General features: G+C 35.9%; 1 non-coding gene across 1 annotated transcript; it reads left to right on the forward strand.

The window, feature by feature from the left end:
- The first annotated feature begins 294 nt into the window (after positions 1-294).
- Positions 295-367, forward strand: TRNAD-GUC (transfer RNA aspartic acid (anticodon GUC)). The gene has a single exon. It is a non-coding gene; the product is annotated as a tRNA-Asp (tRNA).
- The last annotated feature ends 6,350 nt before the right edge of the window (positions 368-6,717 follow it).

A 6,717-nucleotide genomic window follows, 5' to 3' on the forward strand; every position in this document is an offset into this window, starting at 1 on the left:
CCAAGCTTTCAGGTATAACTCCCTGAAAAGTTGATTTGAATAATTTCGAGGGAAAAATTGTTCCGGGGCCGGGCATCGAACCCGGGATCAAATTATTCAAATCAACTTTACAGGGAGTTATACCTGAAAGCTTGATTTGCATAATACACGTCACTGTACGTTAACAGAAAACCACAATTTAAGTCACACAGAGTTAGTATGCACTCAATGTTGGTTGCTTGACGGTTGTCAGCCCACTTTGAGGTCTGTGGATAGGCCTATAGAAGGAAAAATTGGAGCGGTGTCTGGTGGAGTTCCCGGGTAGCTCAGTTGGGAGAGCGTTGGTACGTCTAACCAAAGGTCCCGGGTTCGATGCCCGGCCCGGGAACAATTTTTCCCTCGAAATTATTCAAATCAATTTTTCAGGGAGTTATACCTGAAAGCTTGATTTACAACGATTCTATATGTTTAGGGATTTTCTTAGATTCAAGGAAAACTTTTGACATGGTTAACCATCGTTTACTTATGGAAAAAATTATTTGATATAGGAGTCAGAGATATTGCGCATAAGTTATTTCAATCATACTTGAACAAAAGAAATCAGGTAACCAAAATTGATGATAATATCAGTGAAAATGTAAATATTGATATAGGTGACCCTCGGGGAGCAATTTGAGGTCCTATTCTATTTTTGATATATATATATATATATATATATATATATAAATGATTTATTAAAGATTGATTTGTAAGTACATAATGGCTCCTGTTATTTTTACGCTGATGATACGGTGGTGATTTTCAGTGGTTTAACTTGGGAGGACACATATAAACATGCCAATGTAGATATAAATTAGATCAGAAAATGGTATGATGCAAATTTGCTATTTCTAATTATAACTAAAACTACTTTGGTGTCATTTTCTTTAACAGTCCCTGGACTGAACAAATTTAATTCACTTTCTCATTTAAAATTAATATACTCATTTTGTAAACTACCTACAACCTGCCCTTGCCTGAAAGAATCTGTAGCTGTGAAATACCTGGGAATTATTGTTGATCAGCGCTTGAAATGGGATAGACAAATCACCTTTTTATATAACAAGATCCGTAAAAAATTGACAAATTTGTAAACCTTCGCCATTACTTGCCTACTAATGTATTAAGGTTGGTTTATTTGACTATAGTTGAATCTGTTATCCAGTGTGGTATAACTGGATGGGGAGGTATTACAAAAACTGCTCTTCTTCCTCTAATTATGTTTCAAAAACGTATAATGAAATTTGTTTGAAAAGCGACTGGATTATCCAACACATTTGATCCATTCCGAATTGAATGCTTTTAGAATTCACTAAATTTATAAATACTCTTTAATGAAATTCTACCATAAAAATATAATGAAATTTGTAGCTCCGCCACATGATCATAATACAAGACGAAATGAAATTCTTAATTTATTTGAACCTTAATGTTTCACATCTGCTGCTTTACTACATATATAATATATATGTATATAATTCGATATAATTCGATAATAAAATTTAATTCAGGATTGACTACTTTAAGCAATGAAATTTTCAGATCCAGAATTAAAAAATTTATATGACAGACTTTCCTGTTTTATATGTGCCATGTATTGTAAAACAAGTTTATTTCTATCCTAAGTATATTTTTTTACCTTACCTTGGTTACTATACCAACATGACCTGTACTAATAAAATTATACTACTAATAATAAGTTAATATTAATCCATTATCAATCTCAACATTGTCTCTTTTTTCACTCAGTTATTACTAGTATTATTATTACTAATATTATTATTATCTTCTTTATGTGACCTTTTCTCTTAAGTATTTTGCCTACAAAGTATGTATATTTATGTATGTTTCTATCTACTCTTCTTACGAATGTGATCTTAGTGCAAGAACTTTAAATTTTATTTTAGAAAGAGTAGAGATTTCTATTTTTGTGAATTACCGGTATGTATAATCTGTGTAGGTCTAATCAGAATTTTAAATTTTAATTCAGAAGAAATAGGTATGTTTGGTGAACAATGTAAAATTGTATATCATTTTCAAATCTTTCTATCAAAACGGAACTGTTCCAGAACAGGAGCTTTGCTCTTTCGGGGTACTTTCTGTAGCGTTTTTTTATGTATATGTTATTATTAAATAAATCTAAATCTAAATCTTCCGAGCACTTTATCGTGTAGTTTATATTCGTGAGTAGAATTCTTTCATCTCTCAGGATTTATGTAAGTCTATGTTTTCTAAATGTGTAATGTGAAAGCTAAGTCTCTAAGTTATGTATATTACATCATTTTTTACACAGTTCCCATAATCTGGGTAGAATATATATGGGGGAAATAAAAGTCTATTTCTAGTACTTTACCGGTTAATTTGTAGTCTCGAGCTGCTTTTCTTAATTTTTCACGATTTATGTAGGCCTGCGTTTTTTCAAGGTTCGTAGTGTTAGATAAGAAAATCTAAGTTATAAACATTACAATGATTTTTACAAGGTCCTCATAATCTGAGCAGAAGATAATCGAGGAAAGTAAAAATATTCTTACAGATACTTTATCATATAATTTGTATTCCCAAGCAGATTTGTTAATCTTTCAGGATATATGTGGGCTTGTTTTATATAGGTTTATACGTGAAAGCTAAGAAAATTTGAGTTATTTACATTATAACATTTTTTACACAGTCCAATAATCTCAGCAGAGGTTATTCGAGGCAATAAAAATTCAATATTTTGTGTACAGACTAGGTTTAAACTGAGAATTTTTGTAATAATTATTAAAAACGAGAAAGTTTATATGTCCGTACCAAGAGATGAGAAGAATCTAACGTACGACTTTAATAAGAATGGAGAGTACGTCGCTGGAGAAAATAATGATGCTTTCACTTTTAATATTCCTCGCCTGTAACTCAGTACGCAGATATCGGAATACAGGTGCTCACACAGCCTCTTTCATGTGAGAGAGTTGAATATATTGAGTCTTATTTTTGACAACAAAGACGTACTCATATATTTACATTTCCTAACACTTACGACAAAAGTCAATGCAGTCTTAGGGACAGAAAGTTCTACAAAGTTATGGAAGTCCCGGAGTTATGTGATTGTCAAAGTTATACGTAAAAGAAAAAAAGTCACAAGGAAGAAACGGAGCAGCATAGTTGGGGCGCACTTGAATTGTGTGCAAAAGAATAGAAGTAACTTAAGATATTTGAAAGAAATATGAAACAATTAAAAAAATAAAATGACAATCTGGAATTAACATTCCACTGCAGAATATAAAATTGGTTCTGCTCCGATGAAAACTAGATTATCACTACTGTAATTTTACAAAATCCATCATTACCGATTTATTGAAGTTTTATTTATTTTATCAAAAGGAATGCTGGCCTAAATTTTAGTTTCGTTTGCTGATTACGTCATCCAGAAACGTTCTGTGGCACATAGTTAAGACGAGCTTTCAGATCCTTTACTTTATCAGAAGTGAGCTTTATTGGCGTGACATAGTACCTCTTTGGCAATACCAGCCGAGAGAGGTCGGCCTGTTCTGCATGCGACATCTGTTCATATCAACACTGGTTACGAGCTTAGAATACAGGCATTCTGGAGGTCATACTCACCTAACTCCCAGAAATTATGAAATACAGGTTGTATTTTCTCCATACCTAATGCGTCGAAGCACCCAAAAATACATGGTGGGCCTATACCGCGAGCTTTCACATGTCGAGATGTTTTCGTATTAATGTACGATTCACCTTTCTTCTTTTTAATCTTTGCTTATACGTTTATCCATTTTTCGGCATGCCTCTGACGTTTCCTAAAATAACCAGATATGCCAGGTTGATTAAAAAATATGTTATGTTTTATTTAACGACGCTCGCAACTGCAGAGGTTATATCAGCGTCGCCGGATGTGCCGGAATTTTGTCCCGCAGGAGTTCTTTTACATGTCAGTAAATCTACCGATATGAGCCTGTCGCATTTAAGCACACTTAAATGCCATCGACCTGGTCCGGGATCGAACCAGCAACCTTGGGCATAGAAGGCCAGCCAGGTTGATTATCACTATCTCTATTACTCATACTAAGCTATTACAATGTCCATAAATGTACTACGGTTGTACTCGTATGTGTGGTTACAACAACACAGACAATGAATGGCGCGCGTCTTCAGGCGGAGTGGCGTATTCGCCCTTCTCGTACGGAGTAATATGAATATTATGAACCTGTCACGGGCTATGCAGTTTCTACAATCTTACAAACAATGACAATTTCGATGTAATAAGCGAGAGCCCGTCAACATCTGCCATGCTTAAATGGCAGATGTGTCTTAAATATTCGGAGGAGTTAAAAACACAAAATTTGACCATTGGCGGGCTCGCCCTTCTCATATGGAATGCCTCATTTCTATTTGGCCTGTGTACATTTAGTAGTTGCCCAAAATAGTTTTTCCATCTGTTCAGGATGGAATGAAAGTCTACAAGCAAGTCACCATTCTCACAGTGTTATACAGTAGTAAATGTTTATTATCAAACTGGTTTATAAAGTTATAGGGTAAATTAGGGTCTGTTGGACAGTCGGGCATGTTGAACACTTTGTACTTTAACGTGTTACCTCGCCACACACGTGTTACGTGGGCACCACATTCTGCTAGAAGTCAATGACGGAAATAGCCACGAGTGGGGCTACTTCCGTCATTGACTTCTAGCAGAGTGTGGTGCCCACAAGTGGCGAGGTAACACGTTAAAGTACAAAGTGTCCAACATGCCCGACTGTCCAACAGACCCTAATTTACCCTACTCTACTGTATGAATGAATGTTAGAGAAACGTGCGAAGCGAGTTTCTAAATTTTGACGAATGGAATAATTGTATAACATTATAAACGTGTTTCATACGCTATTGTATTCTATGACAGCATTATAAAACAATCAATAAAGAAATTACTTATCAAATTGTAGTGACGGGTAGTCTGCTGTGATGGTCTAAGAAGAATGAGTTGCTACGACAGCAAATAAATCTAGTGGAATAGATTAGTTTAATAAGTGCTAACCCATCCTAATTTTCTATATTGAGTTGTAAACTGTGAAAAGGCAAGGTAAAAGTAAAATGATGCACACAATTCTGGTATTGATCAATAATCTTACTATGAACATGAAAAAGCTAAAAATCTCAAACTATGAAAATAAATAACGATATTGATGATGACAGTGATTATGATGATGGTGTAGACAATGCTGATAATTGTTTTGTTTTAAGAAAAGGACCGATTTAACCGACTACTATGTTACTCTACGAAGATATGCTAAGTAGATTATATCGGAGTTCTGTGTTATTGTTTAGCCAACTGTTGTTGCTTTTACGCATATCAATGATCATAATTGGTTAGAGTCTTAGACGTTACGAACTTCAGCATGGGGTATTTATCCACCTTAAGAGGGGATCTTTGCACCGTGACACGTTATGTATTCTTAATCGGCCTTTGCAAGAGGAAAAGAAAACGTGCACCTGTTACAAATTGCATCATTTCGGTAGATCTAATTTCTGCTCATGAACAAGAGACGGATGATGTTACCTACTACAAGGAGTGCGTTATAATAATGTAGATTAAGGAATCTAATACTACATACATACATACACACATGCATGTGTTGCCGTAGTAGATATAATGTTTCATATAGGATACCGCACGATTTCAAACCTCAAGGGCGCTGGGAGGGGGGAAGTTACCTTTCTACAGCACGCAGCACACAAAGTTTCATGGCAGAGATACCTAACACAGAGTTAACATTCCGAGGCCCGGTGTAACGTGATCCGCATTCCTGTGGGAGGGGGAGGAGGCTTCCCCTCCATCCTACAAGAGCGAGCCTGCAAACTTTTATCTCATCCCTTTTACACGGCACCATCTCATACTACTTCAAGAACAGATTAGCTCTCCATCTTGTCTTTCTGAAGTACAAACTACCGGACCAGATGGACGTCGTAAAGAAGCCTGAAACAAGTCCTGGATGTATAGACGTGAGGTGAACGCATTGACGTTTGGTGGCAGAGCTATGGAAACTCAAAATCTGTGTAAAAAAAATCCACATGTCGCGGCAGGATTTAACTTCACTTAACTTCTTATGACACATTGGATAAGTGTTCGAAGTTGAGGTTTAATAAAAAATGGACACAGTCAAGTAAATGAATCTAATCCCCTAACATTGGTGATTGAACAACGCTTGTTGTGTCGTGTCTGAAGGGTTTGGCGGCAGTGATATCTCTTGCAGCATAGTACATATACGCAGATATGAACCACAGCGGCGGGACGCACATTTTCGAGACGAAACATGTTATATTGTTATTTACAATTGAGTCAGTCAGGGCTGAAAAATTATGTCGAGTCGTAAAGCAAAGGCCGTGAAAAAAACGACTTGTATTATTCCTCTGTGTTTTTATTAGATCATACATGACCAGTCAAACCTAAGGGACGGCCCTCCTGCCGTCTTTTGGCACTTACAGCCAGCTCTCGAGGACAACATATTTACCCTTTAACAGCACTACAGTCTGGCAAGTGATCTTTCGAGCAACTAGTGAATTATTTACAGCACATAAAGAAATTGATAAAATCTTACCTGAATTTCAGAGCAGTTACTCAAAATGTTTTTCCACTACTTGCCACACTTGGTAAGGATACCCGTAATTTTAAGCTTGTTCTAAGCCAGTGATGTCAAAGCAAGCGCA

This window comes from Periplaneta americana, chromosome 7, assembly GCF_040183065.1.
Source record: "Periplaneta americana isolate PAMFEO1 chromosome 7, P.americana_PAMFEO1_priV1, whole genome shotgun sequence".
Lineage (NCBI taxonomy): Eukaryota > Metazoa > Arthropoda > Insecta > Blattodea > Blattidae > Periplaneta > Periplaneta americana.